The 19,913-nt window shown below is 44.4% G+C and overlaps 1 protein-coding gene across 2 annotated transcripts in view; it reads left to right on the forward strand.

Moving 5' to 3' along the window:
- The first annotated feature begins 355 nt into the window (after positions 1-355).
- The window catches only part of NAA60 (N-alpha-acetyltransferase 60, NatF catalytic subunit), a 43,193-nt gene continuing 23,635 nt past the window's right edge, over positions 356-19,913 (forward strand). Inside the window, exon 1 of one of the 2 annotated variants that reach the window (XM_084641833.1) lies at positions 356-960. The gene's annotated coding sequence lies outside the window, so the exon portion shown is untranslated. The other variant, XM_084641832.1, reaches the window with a different exon arrangement.

Raw genomic sequence — 19,913 nt, forward strand, 5'->3', positions numbered from 1 at the left:
TCCTGATCCTCCTCTGTTACTTCAAAATGATGCATCCCCAGTTTATTACAAAAATTCTTGTTATTAATCCCTAAATGCATGACCTTGCACTTCTCACTATTAAATTTCATCCTATTCCTATTACTCCAGTTTACAAGGTCATCCAGATCTTCCGGAGGCATGAAGGGGAGATGTTCATCTTAAAAGTCTCCATGAATGCATGATTTTGACTCTGGACCTAGAGAGAAATCTGAATTATGCATGAGCTACATTAAAGTGTTTTGTATCAAAGGGGTAGCTGTGTTAGGCTGTATCCACAGAAACAACGAGGAGTCTGGTGGGACCTTAAAGACTAACAGATTTATTTGGGCTTAAGCTTTCTGTGGGTAAAAAACACCCCCCGGAGCACTGCAAGGTTCAGTGCTTTAAAGTGCCAGGGTGGACAGTGCACCAGCGCTGCTAGCTAGTCCCCTCCTGGAGGTGGTTTAAGGGGCAGTGCTTTAATGTTGCTCCTGGAGATGCGCCCAGCAGGGGGCGCTGCTGCCCAGGGCCAACTCCCGAGCGAAGCCTCTGGCAGCTGGGGTGGGGGGAGGGGAAGCAGTCGCAGACACTGCTCAGGTCGGCCGCGCCCCAGGGACAGGCGCAGAGCCTTGAGGCTAGTGCTGTAGCGGGACGGCCGCGGGTCTACAGCTGCCCCCCCCACGCCGCTCTGCGCTCTGGCCGCTGCCAACCCCCGAGAATCAGCTGGTGCGCATGCGCGAACAGTTCCGGCAACGACGGCGATCCGAGTGTCACGTGGGGCCGGGGAGCCTATGGGGCGGCGGCTTGCTGCGGGGTCGCCGGGAGTCGGTGTCTGGGCCTGTGGCGCCTGCTGGTTCCTCAGGGGCGGCCCCGCAGCCTCCGCCGGCCCGGAATGTGCTGAGCGACGCCGCCGCCGCCGCGTTCCCGTAGCAGACCGAGGCAGCCGCCGCCTCGCCCGAGGTGAGTGACGGGGGCTGGAGCCCCGGCCGCTGGTGCCGCTCGGCCCGGCCCCGCCTGACGGAAGGACCTGCCTCAGCGAGCCTGAGGTGCGGAGCCCCCGCCCCGCCCCGGGAGTCGCTGCCCGGCCTCGAGTCCGTGCTCCCGCCGAACTGCTGCGCCGGGCCCGGGGAGCGTCTTGAGCCAGCCGCAGCCGGGCGTCCCTCGCCGCTCACACCCCTTCGCCCTGCGGGGCAAGGAGCGGCGCGGCCCGGAGCGCCGGGGACTCCGGGCCCCGCTTCCGAGCGCGTAAGGGTTTGTCTGCAGGCGGAGCTCCCCCTGACCGACCTCGCGTCTTCTGGTGCCTTGCTCGGGGAGAGTCCCTCAGGAGTGACGCCAGGTGGACACGCGCCCTTAGTTTTGGTTCCAGATGTTTCTCTTGGGCTGTGGGAAGAGGTAAAGGAAGTGATTTCCGAATTCTCTGCCATGACACAGTCCCAATCTTCAGTGCCAGCGCTGGGATATCTGGATTCCCTGTAGAGACCCCTGTCAGGCAGCTCTGTTCGTCTTGTTTTTATCAAATCTGTGGTTTGATGTGGAGAATTCAAAGATCACACACTTCTTGGAATTCATTTCCTCCTTTCATCTCACCATTTCATGGAAATTATTGCTGTAATTTGTAAGCTTTTTTTGGCAGTATTAACTAGCCTAGTTTAATTGGGACACTTGTTGCTGTGATACAAGTATCTAGAGTTAATGGAAAGATTTGGGTCAGGTCTTTAGTGGTCTGAGATGTAATCCCAACTCGGTCACTGAGTCACTAGGTAGCCCTGTGCAAATTACTTATGGCCCAATTTTCAGAGGTGCTGAACACTTGCAGCTCCTGTTGACTGCAGTGGTCCAGTTCCTTAGAAAATCAAGCTAATTTCTGTGTGCCTTGCCTCATTTGTAAACTTGGTAGTAATACTACTTCCCTGCTCTAGAGGGATGTGTTTACTTAATGTTTGTGATAGTGGATATGTGTGGAGAGTGTTTTGGTTTTTTTTTTACTTACTATGGTTCAGTTTCATAATTGTTTAACTATCTGATATGAGTGTGACAACTTAAATTCTCATTGTCTAATATAAACTTTAGTGTGAGAAATAGAAAAGATCTATAAATCAAGTTTAAAGGGAATTACACCTTGGGCATGGCTACACTTGAAACTTCAAAGCGCTGCCGCGGGAGCGCTTTGAAGTGTGAGTGTGGTCACGCGCCAGTGCTGGGAGACAGCGCTCCTGGTGCTGCACCCTCATGAGGGGATTAGCTTAGAGCGCTGGGAGCATGGCGCACACTGGCACTTTACAGCGCTGTAACTTGCTGCGCTCAGGGGGGTGTTTTTTCATACCCCTGAGCGAGAAAGTTGCAGCACTGTAAAGTGCCTGTGTAGCCATAGCCCTTGTCTCATGGCTAACTATTCAGGAAAAGAGGATGGAACTGATTTTAAATTAAACGTTTCCTATTGTTTCCTGCATAGTTACTCTCAAACATTGATTCCTGGTTGGAAGTGTTTGCTGCTCTAGACTACCAGGCTATACTTTCGTAGCTGCTGTAAGGTACAACTTTATTTTACGTATAATTTAGTGAAGGGAGAGTTTGCTTTTAAAATTAGATTAGGCAACAGCTACACATTTTAAGGTATATTCTCATTCTGAAGGGCTCACCCCCACATACTGAGGTGAAGCAGTTTTAGTTTGTTTCTTGTCTTTCAGTCTGAACGATCTCATAGCATTTTACAATTTTTCAGATGTTGCTGAGCCTGGGATATGTGTCTGGAGTAGATTCCTCCACTGAATTTGTTCTGTTTTTTTAGTATGATTTTATTTTAATATTGCAAATATACAGAACAAAAAGCACCTGTGTACATCTATACATATATACAAGAATTGTTTTCACCCTCTAATGAAATGCAGCCATTTGGGGTACATTGCTGAATTTTTTTGTAATGGTTCACAGCAATGCTACAACAGGTTAGGACTAGGCATGTAAAATATTAAACGGTTAACCAATAAGCATTAGTCTTACTTTGAATGTATTCAGTAAATGTTTAAAACAGCTTGGTAAAATAATTTTGTGACGTAATACCGAATGCGCACATTAGAAACGCCACAGCAATACCATTTCATAGTGTATGTGGAACTAGGTTCTGCATTGTTAGGAGCATTGCTATGGAACTGATGTCACTCTTTGGTGGTAGTAAACCTTCAAACAGCATCATGTAGGTTATCGTGATTTTTGGTAACTACTTTTCCCTAGTGAAGATGGAGCGATCGAAAAGGAGTAATGCCTGGAATCACTTCACAAAAATAACAGAAGATGCAGTTAAATGTAAACTGCGTACGACAGAGCTGAGGTATGCAAACCGCATCGGAGCAATGCTGAACCATTTGAAGCTGAAACATCCCTCTGTTTCATGTGAAAAAAGGCAAAACTCAAACAACACTGACAGTGTTTCTGATAGTTCAAGAAAATGCAACACACAAAGTGGCAAAAAACTAACTGAGGTGTTGTGCACCATGATCACTACAGATATGCTGCCTCCAAGTGTTGTTGAGGATACAGTTTTTTGTGCATTGATAAGTTTGGTAGAATGTGAATACTGTGTGCCTGTGAGACAGACTATAACCTTCTGACTAGAGAAGTGCTATGAGGACTGTGTGAAATCTGTCCAGGAAAAATTGGAAAACACTGTTAAAGTAGCTTTCACCACCGACTGCTGGACAGCATTAACTACAGAAAGCTACATGATTGTCACTTGCTATTATATTGAAAATTGGGAGCTTCAGTCCACGGTTCTACAAACCAAAAGTATGGCAGAACGACGTATAGCGGAAAACCTTGCTGAAAAATTAAACGCTACAGTGGAAAGATAGGGTCTGGCAGGCTGTGTCTTGGTGTGCATATACGATAATGCAAGCAACATTGTGTTCGCCAACACACCGAGGTATGTTACATGGGAATCTGTCAATTGTTTTGCCCGTACATGGCAGCTAGCTGTAAATTATGAGTTTTCTTCAAGTAGCGTGAATCGTGCTGTTGCGGCTGCAAGTAGACTAGGTGCACACTGCCACCACAGCACCGTGACTGCAAAAGCACTCGAAAGAAAACAAACACAGCTTCAGGGTAGGCGATGCTGTCCGATCCAGTCATGTAAAACTCACTAGAATTTGTTTTATGACATGTTCAGCATCTGACTCAGTGAGCAAAGGTGGGCTATAACAGCTGTGCTTTCAGATAGCCCTATAACAAAACAATCTGATACCCAAACACTTCAGCTGCAAGATGAGCACTGGTAATTAGTAGAGGATATCTTATTGCTACTTTCCACTTTAAAATGCACTACAACTGCCATGTCTGCTGAACAGTCAATCTTCTCCAAACTGACCGCAAAAGCAAAGCTCCTGTTGAAAATGGAAAAGTTGCTGATTTCAGGGCTGTTGTTCGTCACTCTCTGGAGCATCACATGAAACCCAATGATCCGGCCATAACTGCCAAACCTGCACTTATTGCCTCCTTTTTAGATCCATGTCGTAAACACATGCAGTTTCTTTCGCCGGTTGTCCAGATGGCTGCTAAATCAAAGCTTCTGCACTTGCATCGATGTTAGAAATAGAAGCACCTCCAAGTGCTGTGGCTGAATTGGATGAGCCGATAGAGCCAGCACTGAAAAAAATGTGTGAAACTGAGAAGTGCTGTAGTGATGCTTTTAGGTGAAGATTATACCAATGAGGAGAATGCAGTAGAAAATGAACTGGAATGTTATTTCAGGGAGCCTTGTCCTTCATTGGAATGCAGTTCATTGGCGTGATGCAGTCCATCGCACAGCGTTTTTTAAGGCTTGGAATGTACATACCTGTGCATTCTAGCATTGTCTATGCCTATAGAACATGTTTCCAATGCTCGCCTTACTGTTGTTTATCTGTGCATGAGACTGACACCAGAGCATGTAAACGTGTTAATTTTTCTTAACAAAAATCAGCAGTAGAGTTGAAATTCTAATTGGATTTTTTGTGTTTTTTGGCCAGCTCGGGGATATTATGTAAAAAGTTAAACAAAAAAGCGGGTTTTACACATAAGACTATTTTTGTTGTTAGTAAAGACACTTGACAAAGGTAATATGTACATGGGGTAGATTGTGAACTTGTTAATGATTAAATGTTTAGCCGATACAGTTTCAGTAGTTTAAATGGTTACTTTTTTAAACGCTATTTAGATCCCTAGTTAGGACAAGGACTGAAGAAGAAGATCATGTCCAGTTGAAATTGCCGGTGGAGGTTTCAGTTGGGAGAATGTAGTCACACAACTTGGAATTTGAGCAGGATGCCAGATGAACACCACGTTCTTTCATGAAATGTTATGAGATTTTTAATCACAATAGGTCAAACTCAGTTTTGTGTCTGATCTGAAAGATAGCACTTCAGCATAGTGCCCACCAGCACCAGGTTGGGGGGACTCGCTCAATTTTGACTTGGAAAGAAGAGTACAGAATGACCAGCACCATCTACAAAATAACCAGCACCTTTCTCTTCTTGAGGTTTAGAGCAGCCTGTTTTCTAGCACTGTAAACATATGCAGTTTCAGTACAACATTTTAAAAAAAAAAAAAAAAGTTCCCTGTTCTGAAGAGTTTACAATCTAACTTGCACATGGGAAAGCATATTCAATTTCTTATTGCACTAGAATGATAGTTTGTCAGCTTTTCTTTTAGCAGTGGATTGTACAGTGGTTTGATTTTTTTTTCCCTTTTGCTTGTTGAACAGCACAGAAAATGCCCAGTGCATTGGCATCAAAAAGGATTCTGCAAGTACACTGTTATGCATTCTGCATGAGCATCCAGTTTCATCTCCAAGTACTTAACCCATTTCCAGGGTTTCAAATTCATGTCTTTGCTTTCCTGTGCAGGGTTGAGTGGCTTAATGTCTCATATTTTAAGGCCAGAAGGGACCATTATGATCTAGTCTGACCTCTTGCATCACACGGGCCATAGTTTTGTCCCAGTGATTCCTGTCTCCAGTCCAACAACTTGTTGAACTGGAGCATACCTTTCAGAAAAAATCCTGTCTTTATCTATAGACTCCAAGTGATGGAGAATTTACCATATTCCTTGGTAAGCTATTCCCATGATTAATTACCTTCATTGATAAAAATGTGCATCTTATTTCTAGTTTGAATGTTACTGACTTAACTTTTAACTGCAGGATCTCATTTGGCCTTGTCTGCTAGGTTAAAGAGTCCTCTGGTATGGAATAGCTTCTCCCAGTGAATTTACCCGTGGACTAATCAGATCTCTTAACCTCTTCTTCTCTGGTAGAGCCCTGATGATTCCTCAGAATGCTGCCACAAGGCTGGGTTCCAAAATAATATTTTAAGTAGATGATTTTAATTACAGTTCATCAAATAATCTGTGTCTTGCCTTGCAAACCAATGCTTTAACCCAGGGATAGTCAATAGGTGGACCGCAGGCCAAATCCGGAAAGCCAGAGACCATGAAATCTTTTTATTTACTTATCGTTGTTGTTGTTGTTATGTTTTGTATTATTTTCTCTGGAGTCTGCACCTCTGTTTGTTTAGTCTGGAAAAGAGAGAACTGAGTGGGGACATACCTTTTTCAAGTATGCAAAAAGGTTGTTACAAGGAGGAGGAAGAAAAATTGTTTTTCTTAAGCTCTGAGGATAGGACAAGAAGCAATGGGCTTAAATTGCAGCAAGGGAGGTTTAGGTTGGACATTAGGAAAAACTTCCTAACTGTCAGTGATTAAGCACTGGAATAAATTGCCGAGGGAGGTTGTGGAATATCCATCATTGGAGATTTTTAAGAGCAGGTTAGACAAACACCTGTCAGGAATAGTCTAGATAATTAGTCCTGCCACAAGTGTAGGGGACTGGACTAGATGAGTCCTTCCAGTTCTATGATTCTGTGTTTGGGACATCTTAAAAAAGAGAGACTGGAGAAACTTAACTTTATTTTCTGGCGTTTTTCTCTCTCATTCTAGACACTTCTGCAAAGTTCAAAGTTTAGCACAGTCTAAAACCTACATTAAATTATGTACATCATTCCTGCTTTCTTGATGATACTTGGAGTGCACCGTCCATCCTGTGATGCCTTAAGTACAAATAATTAGAATAAGGCTTCTGGGATTTGATATCCTAGAATGTCTTTTTCACTCTTCTGGAAAGGTAGGAATACCAAGATAATCCAGTTTTTAAAAGCTATCTAAATCGCCATTCTATTTTGAATTCTTCCCTTAGCCTGATTATTTGGGACACTGGCACAAATCTGTACCAGACTCTCTTTGAAATGTTACTATGTTGGAAGAGCTACAAAGTGTCTCAGAGCTGTGCCTACATCACTGATGTTGGAAAACTCCATCGGGGAAGAAATTGGAGGAGCCATGTTGGTTTACACCAGGGGTTCTCAAACTGGGGGTTGGGACCCCTGAGGGGGTTGTGAGGTTATTATGTGGAGGGTCGTGAACTGTCAGCCTCCACCCCAAACCCCGCTTTGCCTCCAGCATTTATAATGGTGTTAAATATATTTTAAAAAAAAATTATAAGGGGTATCGAACTCAGAGGCTTGTTATGTGAAAGGGGTCACCAGTACAAAAGTTTGAGAATCACTGGTTTACACTGTATTTGAAATGCAGGATCTGGGAGAAGAATGTGTTTACCAAGGCGGGAAAAATATTCTCTCTAAGCCTCTTGGAGGCTACTGCAAACAAGGTATTAAAAACCATAACCAGGTACTTGGCAGTGTCTCTTATAATGGCATGTGTGCTAAGTGAATGGATTTGATTAATTGACAGGTAGTGCTCCAGAACTACCACTACAAATAATTGCTCAGGAGCTCAAGTCTTGAATTTCTAGATCCTGTCCCCTTTAGATAGATATGAAATTCTAGCCTCCGAGTGTGTGCACTGCTAACTGGATTGAGACTAGCTGCTTTTTTGTTAGTCACTGCCTGTTCTAATTTTGCAATGCCAGCGTGTACACTGAGTGGCTTGGGTTTGGAGGAGGAGCAGCAGCTGCTTATTGGAAAATTGCCGTATTCAGTCTTGGCATTAAATCTCTTCTCTTGTTGGCAGATATTGTGCAACAGACTTGGCTTTAATCTGACCCTCTTGCTTCATCCCCCGTTAACATTGTTGCACAAAGTAAGTTTCTTTTCCACATCTAGCCAGAATAGATTTAACAGAAAAACCCTCTCAGTGACTCTTGTTCATCATTCCCTAAGGGAATGCTGTATCCGGGACAGCAGAAAGTTATACCATTTGCAGCCTGCTTTGAAGACAGAATGTTACTGGTGTATGGACTCCAGCACACCCTACCACTTCAATAATGTAGTTTAAAACTGTAGCTACATGGCAGAAGAGCTGGTGAAGTTTTGATTTAAATTGATGAGACAGGCAGATAATTCACATTGTCAATGGCACTGATATTTTATGCCATTGAAAGACAGTGTAAGACAGGGCAAACTTTTTGGCCCGAGGGCCACATCTGGGAATAGAAATTGTATGGCGGGCCATGAATGCTCACAAAATTGGGGTTGGGGTGCGGGAGGGGGTGAGGGCTCTGGTTGGGGGTGTGGGCTCTGGAGCAGGGCCAGAAATGAGTTCAGGGTGCAGGAGGAGACTCCGGGCTGGGACAGGGGAGTAGGGGGGAGGGCTCTGGGGTGGGGCTGGGAATGAGGAGTTTGGGGTGTAGGAGGGTGCTCCGGGCTGGGACTGAGGGGTTCAGAGCGTGGGAAGGGGATCAGGGCTGAGGCAGGGGGTTGGGGCGTAGTGAGGGTCAGGAGTGTGCTCTCTGGGCCGCGCTTACCTCAAGTGGCTCCTGGAAGCAACGGCATGTCCCTTCTCCAGCTCCTACATGGAGGTGCGGCCAGGCGGCTCTGCACGCTGCCCTGTCCACAGGCACCGTCCCTGCAGCTCCCCTTGGCTTCAGTTCCCGGCCAATAGGAGCTGTGGGGGCGGCGCTTGGGGTGGGGGCAGCATACAGAGTGGAGCCCCCTGGCTGCTCTTACACGTAGGAGCCGGAGGGAGGCCATGCCGCTGCTTCCGGGAGCTTCGTGGAGCAGCCCCTGACCCTGTTCCCTAGCTGGAGCGCCAGAGCAAGGCCATGCCGCTGCTTCTGGGAGCCGCGTGGAGCGGCCCCCAACCCTGCACCCCAGCTGGAGTGGGGCAGGCCCCAGACCCTGTTCTCCAGTGGGAGCTCGAGGACTGATTAAAACGGCTGGCGGGCCGTAGTTTGCTCACCTCTGGTGTAAGGAGTCAAGGCTTGAAATGTTCACAGTATTAGGGGTTTGCTATAAATGGGTTAAAGGCTATTGTTTTGACTCCAAATATGTAACTACTGTGAAGAAGCACTTACTGCGTAGGTTGGGCGGTGTTTTTGAATGTGCATTTCTTGACATCTTTCTGAAGTCAGTTTCATACTCAGGTTTTCTTCCTGCCACAGAAGATCAAAGGTGAGAGTTAATGGCTCTGGTTTTGTGCATTCTGCTCTGAAATTTTGGTCCAGGTTCTGTGTGCACACGGTAATCGGAGCTGGCTGAGAAGTTTGGGACAATAGGAGGAAAGAAGCATCTACTACTTATTTGTGTAACTGTTTTGTAGGTAATTTAATGTTGGTGAAAGACACTGGTTTTGGTAGCACTGAAGGCTTTTATTCAGAGAAGAGATACAGCAGTGCAAGTTTCCCCAGACTGCGAGCCCAAGTGCCTCGATTCTGATTGAGATTAACTATCTCTAGGTGAAAGGTCAAGCACTGACTAACTCCTCGATCTGTTAAAGCTTCCAATAAGTAGGATGCTGCGGCACTGGCGGCAGCTCTGGCTAGGTACCTATGCTTAAACCCCTGCGGTCATGTCAGGTTAGACTTGAGTGGCTAGCCTGAGCGGCTGCCAGTGCTGTAGCATCCACACTGTTATTTTTAGGCACCAGCTCAAGCTTAGCTAGCACAAGTCTACTCTCCCCATTGGGAATATCACCTCCCAGCTGTAGTGTAGACATGCCTTGGGGGAGACTCCTGAGATTCTCAAAAGGAATAATCACTTCTAAAGAGAGTAAGTTCTAATCTCTTGTCTCAAACTCAAAAAAGTGCTCTTCACCAGTTTTAGCTGATCATAAACTCTCCCCCTGCCTCTTGAATATCTCTTAAAGCGTTCAGTGGATTTTTAGCTGTGCCTGGTGGTGTACGAGAAGTGAAGAGGAACAAGCAGGATAAACTAAAGGAAGGGTGAACTGTTGTACATAAGAATGGCCATACTGAGTCAGATCAGTGGTCCATTTAGCCCAGTATCCTGTCTTCTGACCGTGCTGAGTGCCAGCTGCTTCAGAGGGAATGAACGGAACAGGGTAATCATTACATGACCCATCTTCTGTCACAGAGTCTCAGCATGTGGCAGTCAAAGGTCTAGGAACACCTAGAGCATGGGGTTGCATCGGTGACCATCTTGACTAATAGCCATTGATGGACCTCTTCTCCATGAATTTCTTTCTTTTTTGAACCCAGTTATTTTTGGCCTTCACAACATCCCCTGGCAACAAGTTCCACAGGTTGACCGTGCATTGTGTGAAGAAATATTTCCTTTTGTTTGTTTTAATCCTGCTGCCTATTAATTTCATTGGGTGACATCTGATTCTTGTGTTATATGAAGGGGTAAATAACACTTCCTTATTCACTTTCTCCACACCATTCTTGATTTTATAGACCTCTATCACATCCCCCTTTAGTGTTGTCTTTCCCTGGCTGAACAGTCCCAGTCTTTTTAATCTCCATACCGATAATCATTTTTGTTGCCCTTCTCTGTATCTTTTCTATTTCTAATGTATCTTTTTTTGAGATGGGACAACCCGAAAGGCATGCAGTATTCAAGGTGTGGGCATACCATGGACTTATATAGTGACATTATGATATTTACTGTCTTATCTATACTTTTGCTAATGGTTCTTAAGGTTCTGTTCGCTTTTTTGATTTTCACTGCACATTGAGTGGGTGTTTTCAAAGAGCTATCCACAGTGACTCCAAGATCTTTCTTGAGTGGTAACAGCTAAACAGTTGTGCTCCCCATGCAGAGCAGCCATGCCTGGTAGTGAAGATCCACAGTAATTCTCAAGGCTGGGACCCTCCACAACTAACGAATGACTTGTAGCACTAACTGATTCAGCTGTCCATAAAAACAGAATGGCTGGCTCATGGTAAAATCAGGATAACATTCCCTAAATTATAGGATTCACTAACCTGAAGAAATCTAGTTGTTCTTTATCCTTTCATCCACCCTCATTTCCTTCCACTTTTCCAATGTTGTTAGGCCTGGTCTACACTTAAAACTTAGCTACATTGGTCAGGGGTGTGAAAAATTTCACACCCTGTGTGCTATAGTTAGATTGACTTAACTCTCCACTGTAGATGCAGCTAAGTCAATGGAAGACTTCTTGGTGAGGTGGATTTACTTCAGTGGTGGAAACCCCCCTTCCATCACTGTAGTAAGTGTCTACGCTGCAGCAGTGCCAATGTAGCACTTGTAGTATAGACATACCCTTAGTAATAAAGTGGTGTAGATGGCGCTGTAGAAATTGTCATGTATCTCCACCTACAGGAAGATGTTTCTCTAACCACAGCTCTTGTATGTTGTTGGTAAATTGAGTTACATACAATGGCTATTATAAAATAAACAAAACCAAGAGAAGTTTGCTATAGAAAATGTTGGTCATCCATCTAAGTTTGTGTGGGGGCAACAAGAATAAAACCTGACACCTAAGCTGAATAAATTCTGAGGTTCAGATCAGGGAGTTTGCTTACAGGGGATCCCTGTGCTCAGGGTGGATAAAAATCAGTGATTTTTTTTTTAAATTAAAAAATCCAATTTTTTTATTTAAATCGGATTTTTTTTATAAAAATGCTGTTTGAGGGAAAAACCATCTAAAGATAGATACATTATAGCTCAAAGGTGTCTCCTCATGGAATAAGGATTCTAATTCTATAGTATGAGACAATATATTCATGTAATGTTTAAGAAACATTTTGTAAATGAGTTCCAATAGTTCATGGATTAAGAACCCAATTTTATGGAGTTCCAGGGGCATCTGTATAGATTATTTAGGTTAATCTTTCTATCTACCCAATTGGACTCAGTTCTCAGCCTAGAACAGGAGTTCCCAAACTTGGTTTGCAGCTTGTTCAGGGTAAGCACCTGGCGGGTCACAAGACACTTTGTTTAACTGAGCGTCCATAGGTACGGCAACTCCCAGTGGCCACAGTTTGCTGTTCCTGGCCAATGGGAGCTGTGGGAACCTGATTTTAAAAAGCTTGAATGTTTAACTAAATTCAAAAATTCATATGCTTGTTGTTAAAATACTAGGTTTGCTGTTGAAGAAAAAATCCAGAATACATAACGTTGTTGTTTTAGTTAAATAAAACAATTTAAATGTCTGTCTGGTGGTGATTTCCTCCTAACACAGCATGGCAAGAAAATCCTCCAAATATTAATGATAGTTGACCTCCCAATGACTTCATAAATATCTGCTTCAATTACCTTTGTAAATGAAATAAACAAACAATCATTCATTTTCTGATACAGCTGTAAAACTAATCTGAAAATTTTTCAAAATAAATCGCTTTAAAAATGTATAGTTTGTACCTTCTAAAAATGAAACCTTCATCTTTCTGAGTTGTGAAGAATATGTATTAAGGTTATAACAACCAACAAGAATGCACTTCTATGTAGAAATCCATGATTAAATTGAGTCTTCCTGACTGGTGATTTAAATCAAATCCACCCTGCCTGTGCTCCTGCTTCTTTGTTGGCTTGTATGCTGCTTCTCCGTCCCCTGACCCCCCCGCTTGCTCTGGTTCTTCTCCCTTCCTCTCCACTGCTGGTGAGGCAAATTGCCACCATCTCCCTGTCTTCAGGAAACTCCCTCCAGCTGCAATTGATTCCTGTTAGACAGTTGAATTTAAAATTTATTTATTTATTTATATATAGATATATAAAAATAAAAAAAAATTGGTGAGTTCCCTTATAACCAGTGCACATTGATGGGATAAAAATCTGATTCCTAAAACCAGTTATTTTGCTGAACTTTTTATATCACTGAAGGGGGAGGCATAAAATTAGTTTGGATGCACATGATCCTTGTCTTCCTATATTTTTCACAGCTTCTCTGCAGTCTATTTAAAATTCAGTGGCACTATCATATGTTGTATCCTCCTGACATCTGTAGGCTTAGGGGAATATTAAGCCCCTTCCACTAAAATTTAGATCAGTGCCATTGTTCACAGGTATAAGGGGAAGGGAAAAAATGGATTGTCTCTTTCAAATGCATAACCATATGATCCAGGCATGCAACAAAAAAATGTTGGTGAAAAGGGAAGTTGAGAGTAATGAATATAAATCAGAAGCTAGGGATTGTAGAAAATTGATAAGGAAGCAAAGGGGCATAAGGAGAAATCCATGGCTGGCACAGTTAAGGACAAATAGTTTAGGAACAAAAAATCCTAACAATGGTACTGGTCCGTTACTAGATGGAAATGGTAGAATTGTCAATAATAATGGAGAAAAGTAATAAATGTTCAATAAATATCTCTGCTTTGTATTTGGGAAGGGGGGAACATCACAGTACTCTTTCCATTCCACTAGCACCTCAGGAAGATGTTAAGCAGCTACTAAAGTTAGACATTTTAAAATCGTCAGGTCTGGATAACTTGCTTCCAAATTGGTTTAGGAGCTTGTTGGACTGTTAATGGTGGTGGTTCCTCTCCCCGGCCCTATAAGCCTTGGCATACCAGGGAAGGTCCAAAACACTAGAAGAAAGCTGATGTGCCAGTAAATTAGGTGACCCAGATAATTATTGGCCTGTTCCTGGGCAAGATAATGGAGGGACTGTTATAATACTCTGTTAATGAAAAAAGAAAAGGAGTACTTGTGGCACCTTAGAGACTAACCAATTTATTTGAGCATAAGCTTTCGTGAGCTACAGCTCACTTCATCGGATGCATACTGTGGAAAGTACAGAAGACGTTTTTATACACACAAACCATAAAAAAATGGGTGATTATCACTACGAAAGGTTTTTTCTCCCCCCACCCCACTCTTCTGCTGGTAATAGCTTATGTAAAGTGATCACTCTCCTTACAATGTGTATGATAATCAAGGTGGGCCATTTCCAGCACAAAACCAGGGTTTAACAAGAACGTCTGGGGGGGAGGGGGGGAAAAACAAGGGGAAATAGGTTACCTTGCATAATGACTTAGCCACTCCCAATCTCTATTCAAGCCTAAATTAATTGTATCCAATTTGCAAATGAATTCCAATTCAGCAGCCTCACTGGAGTCTGGATTTGAAGTTTTTCTGTTGTAATATTGCAACTTTCATGTCTGTAATCGTGTGACCAGAGAGATTGAAGTGTTCCCCAACTGGTTTATGAATGTTATAATTCTTGACATCTGGTTTGTGTCCATTTATTCTTTTACATAGAGACTGTCCAGTTTGACCAATGTCAAATGCTGGGGGGAGGGGGGGAAGATAACCTGGATTCATGCTGGAAATGGCCCACCTTGATTATCATACACATTGTAAGGAGAGTGATCACGTTACATAAGCTATTACCAGCAGGAGAGTGGGGCGGGGGGGGAGAGAACCTTTTGTAGTGATAATCACCCATTTTTTCATGGTTTGTGTGTATTAAAACGTCTTCTGTACTTTCCACAGTATGCATCCGATGAAGTGAGCTGTAGCTCATGAAAGCTTATGCTCAAATAAACTGGTTAGTCTCTAAGGTGCCACAAGTACTCCTTTTCTTTTTGCAAATACAGACTAACATGGCTGTTATTCTGAAATCTGTTAATGAAGAATTAAAGGAGGGTAATGTACTGCCAAGTATTATGCACTTATGGAAAACAGATCCTATCAGACTAACTTGTCTTTTTCAATGAGATTACAAGTTTGATTGATAAAGGTAATAGTATTGACATAAAATACTTGGACTTCTGTAAGGCGTTTGACTTGGTACCACATGACATTTTAGTTAAGAAAAACTAGAACAATTTAAAATAACATGACACACGTTAAATGGATTAAAAGCTAGCTAACTGATAGGTCTCAAAATGTAATTGTAAATGGGGAATCATCATTGAGCAGATGTATTTCTAGTAGGATTCCACACGGATTGGTTCTTGGCTCTATGCTATTTTAATCTGGAAGAAAACAAAATCATACTGGCATGCTTTTCTGTAGTTGCCTCTTCTGGTAACTTGATTTATTTGTTTCTCCCCCTGGTTGGCAGTAGCTCTTCTTGAGTATACTTTCCTATGAATTTCCAGACCCATCACGAGTGGAAACAATTGTTCTTCTCGCCGGTTACGTGTCCTTGGAGAACACTGAAACCCTTCCCAGCTGCTGTAGAAAGAGCTTGAGGGTTACATACAGACCAGACTAAACCTGGCTTCGAGAGTTCCCAGGAGTCAAGATACACGGTGAACAATTACACAAACAGAGCACAAACCAGACGTTGTAGTAATAAGATACAAATACTGTATTTCCGTTGGAGACTGCTGCTAAATGTTGTGAAATGATGTAACTGGATGGGTATGTCCATGCTTGCTTTAGCTTAATCTCTTGTACCTTTCGTATCTTGGCTCAAGAGACATGTTAGGTTGTCGTCTTTCAGAACGCACAGGATCTGCCAGACTAGAAAGGACCAATGATCCTTCTAGTCAAGTGTCACTTCTGTGATAATAGCAATATAGGAGGTAGATGTAAAACCCTTCAGAGTATCTAACTGTGAATACAATGCTGTTCCAGCTGGTAATCTGCTGAAGTCTGAGGATTTGATGGGTCTTGTAGTTGTTAGTCCAGCTCAGGGGTGGGCAAACTTTTTGGCCTGAGGGCTGTATTGGGTGTGAAACTGTATGGAGGGCCGGGAAGGCTGTGCCTCCCCAAACAGCCTGGCCCCCTCAGAACTCCCCACCCATCCAACGTCCCCTTGCTCCTTGTCCCCTGACCACCTCCCTGGGACTCCACCTCCTATCTAACCACCCCCAATCCCCTGACTGCTCCCCTCCCCCCCCCGAACCTCCGCCCCATCCAACCGCCCCCTGTCCCCTGACTGCGCCCCGGCACCCTCTGCCCCTTATCCAACCCCCTGGCCCTGGCCTCCTTACCATGCAGCTCAGAGCAGCATGTTGGGCCGCCATGCCACCCGGCTGGAGCCAGACACACTGCCCTGCATGAGCGTGCAGCCCCACCACCCAGAGTGCTGCCTGCGCGGCAGCGGGGGAGGGGGAACAGCAGGGATGGGGCTGGGGGCCCAGGAGCTCAGGGCAGGACGGTCCCGCAGGCCGTAATTTGCCCACCTCTGGTCTAGCTGGTATCACTGCTATGCTGTTCCTGCTCATATGTGACCAGTCCTCTTTTGAAACTTACTAAGTTATTTCCTTTAATATCCTGAGATATGTTAATTATAGGCTGCATAAAAGTAGTTTCTGATTTGTTTAAATGTTTTTTTTTTTTAATTTCATCTGCCCTCTTATTCTTGAAGTATGGGACTGAATGATGGAGCAGTAGCTGGGCCAGACCTGAATGGCATTGCAACCCTGTGCACCATGTCACAATGCCACTCAGGGTGGGGGCCTGGGTCAAACTGCCCCTCTTGCCCCTGCTGGGGGTAGGGTAGGGTACTTCTGGGGTATGCACAGGGCATGCTGGGAGGGACAGTGACAGGCATCCCAAGACCCTTCTTGTGACCTACTGATGGAGCCACCATTTGGGAAACGCTGCCCCAGGTCTGTTTAAAGCTTTTCTGGATGGGGAAGGGTTAGCGAAGTTTTGTTCTTAAAAGTGAGATAACTGCAGAAAACACTAATAATAATACTCAGTAGTTTGGTATAGTGCTTACCATCCTTGGATCTCAAAGTGTTTTAAAGGATAGGAAAGTACCCCAAAATACAACAGGGATAAGTGTATCTGAGCCTCAGAGGTGTTGTAACGTGTTCAAGGTCACACAACGAGCCAATGGCTGAGCTCCTAGTTCCCAGCCTGGTGCTCTGTCCACTAGGCCACAACAGCCCCATATTATTGGAAGAATGAGGTATGGTCAGCTGTTCCCAAATACTCTTCCAGGAACATGCCTGTGGACTGCAGAAGTGCAGTGGAAGAATGCCAGGGTCATGGCTGAAGGTTGTTCTCATTAGTATCAGTAACTGTATCCCTTTCTTAGGGTTTTAACTGTATTCCAAGGACCAAGCATCCTGGGAATCTTGTGGTCTTGCACGGAAATATTCTGCATTGTGATTGTAGCTGTTATTTTTGGATAGCTTCAATGGCTCTTCAGCAGGGAGTTGAATTAAATGCCTACTTTGCTACAGCCACAACTTTAAAAAAATGTTTTCTCCATGTTCCTTGAGGTCCCTGGGAACAATTTTGTTGTTCCCAGTTCCCTGGAGGATTGGTCAGCACTGAATGTCCTGTCAGAGAAACTCAAACCCAAATCATTGCTGCAATTGCTTGCTTCTCTTTATTTGACAGCGATAGCGAGCTGAAGTGATTTTGTAATCATTACTGTTTTAAATCGCACACCCTGCACAATCATGGCATTGACTGGAATTGAATCTGTTCCGTCTCAAGAGTACTAGGATCAGAGCTTTACTGGAGCACCTCTAAATTGGGCAGAGCCCCCACTTCAACAGTAGGGGATTATGCACTTGCTTTCACACACTGTTCTTTTCAGTATCACCAACCCCAAGCAATCAAAAATCAGTGTTAGCCCTCCAAAAATTAGAAGACAGAGTTTAAAGTCTTTGTTTAAAAAAAATATGAGTTTTTTTTCCCTTTTGGCCTTCTGATTTCTGAACATTTAGGTTTTACTCTGTTCATGTTCCTGGCTTTTCTCTAAATATGAGGGCTAGAAACTTTTTTTAAAGATGTGGAGATTTTTGGTTATATGAATCTGGGAGCTGAGTCTAAGAAAAACACCATATATTGTGAAATTTGCAGTAAAATTGTCAGAGTTGGTAACCGCACCTCCTGCGGCAGTATAACTGACCAAGATTGTTCAGTGGCCTGGGTCAAATGATTTTTTTTGGCCTCACTCCTCTTCCGATCGAACAGATATCTACATTACAAAAACCACACTTGAATTAGCCCCCTCTAAGCAGAAGCATCAAGGATGAATGGACTGTGGATCATGGACTCTCCTCTCTGCCGAAGAGATGAGCCCTCCAATTTCTGTTGAGCCATGGTTGGGGAAACTTTGTGTTTCTGCTCTGGCTCTATCCCTTCTATGCATAGGGCTGTGAGACAAGCACCTCTTCATTTAGAGAAACACACCCGCCAGGTGGGATTGTGTCTCTGCTCTTGCTGGCCCAGATGGGGAAGCGCTGAGAGCATCAGTCAGTGTAGACACAGCCTTCTGCTTTGGGGATTCCCTCAGTGGGATATCATCAGGATAATGTTAGGTCAGGGGTTCCCAAACTTGGTTCGCAGCTTGTTCAGGGTAAGCCCCTGGCAGGCTGCGAGACGCTTTGTTTACCTGAGCGTCCACAGGTACAGCCGCTTTCAGCTCCCAGTAGCTGGGATTCGCCGTTCCCGGCCAATGGGAGCTGTGGGAAGCAGTGCAGCCTGCGCCACCGCTTCCCGCAGCTCCCATTGGCTGGGAGCGGCGAACCTCGGCCACTGGGAGCTGCGAGTGGCTGTACCTGCGGACGCTCAGGTAAACAAAGCGTCTTGCAGCCTGCCAGGGGCTTACCCTGAACAAGCTGCGAACCAAGTTTGGGAACCCCTGTGTTAGGTCAAACTAGATTATCCAGTGGTCCCCTCTGGCCTTAAAATCTATGAAAGTGAGAGCATGATCCTCCTGGGTTTCCCACAGTGTTACAGATGGATCAGTAATTTTCCTGATTCTTAATACTAGTTGGTTTTGTTCTCTGTCTCCTTGTTACTCATCTACCATGTGCTGTGGACCAGCCCAGTACAAGAAGGTTAATGGTGGTCCTTCTATTTCCAGCAAAACAAAATACAGACTACAAGATGCTTTGTCTCTGGGGTACCTTATTCTAATCCTATACTTAACTCCATGCTTTCTAAAGATAACCTTTTTCTGTATACCATTACCTGTGGTAATGTACCTGTAATCCATCAAAGCCATGAGACAAAAGGAAAAGGGCTTCTGTATTGCAGTGGGGCCTTTGGTCTTTACACTATCACTGGGCTCAAACAAGTTAATGGGGTGACAGCTGATGAATGGGTGGAGTGACTGCAATCAGTGACTTGAGTGTCTGCATCCTGTCTCATTGCTCGTTCTGAATCTGTGTGCGCTGTAGTTCTGAGAGGGACCCTCTCATGAAACATCCAAGTCTGTAGGACAGGGTTTCTCAGACTATTTTATGCTGTAGCTATAGACCATGTCTTGACGTAGAGATTCTCTGGTGGACACCACCCCTCCCCTCCGGCTCTATGCCTTTCTGAGGGCAGTTTAAGTCATTAGGACAGGATCAGAGAGATCAGATGAAAATAAACTCGCAGCAGTGTGATGGGTGTTTTGTCTCTAGGCGCGTGTCTACACTTGCCACTTAAAGCGGAAAAAGTCCCTTTTTTGCGCAAAAACCATGGGAGTGACTACACTTGCCAATGACTTTTTGCAGTTTCACTGCACAAAGAAAACCACTTCCATGAGAGGCATACAGCTTTTACCAGTGATGCTTTTGCAGTGATGTGCAAGTGAAGACATGCTCTTCCTGTTTAGAGCTTTTAGCCTCCACAGGATATCCCACAGTGCGTAGGTGACTACTCTAGCCAGCTGCTCTGCTGCCAGGTAAACCGACATCTACCCTTCCCACTGTAAAGCCCTGGGGACTTTGAAACTCCCCTTCCTGGTCTCTTGGCAAGTGGTCACTTCTCTGACCAGGTGACAAGGCCTGCTCCAGGGGAGCAAATGATTCCCCGCTTGGA

The sequence above is a fragment of the Lepidochelys olivacea genome (genome assembly GCF_965140295.1).
Source record: "Lepidochelys olivacea isolate rLepOli2 genome assembly, chromosome: 10".
Classification (NCBI taxonomy): domain Eukaryota; kingdom Metazoa; phylum Chordata; order Testudines; family Cheloniidae; genus Lepidochelys; species Lepidochelys olivacea.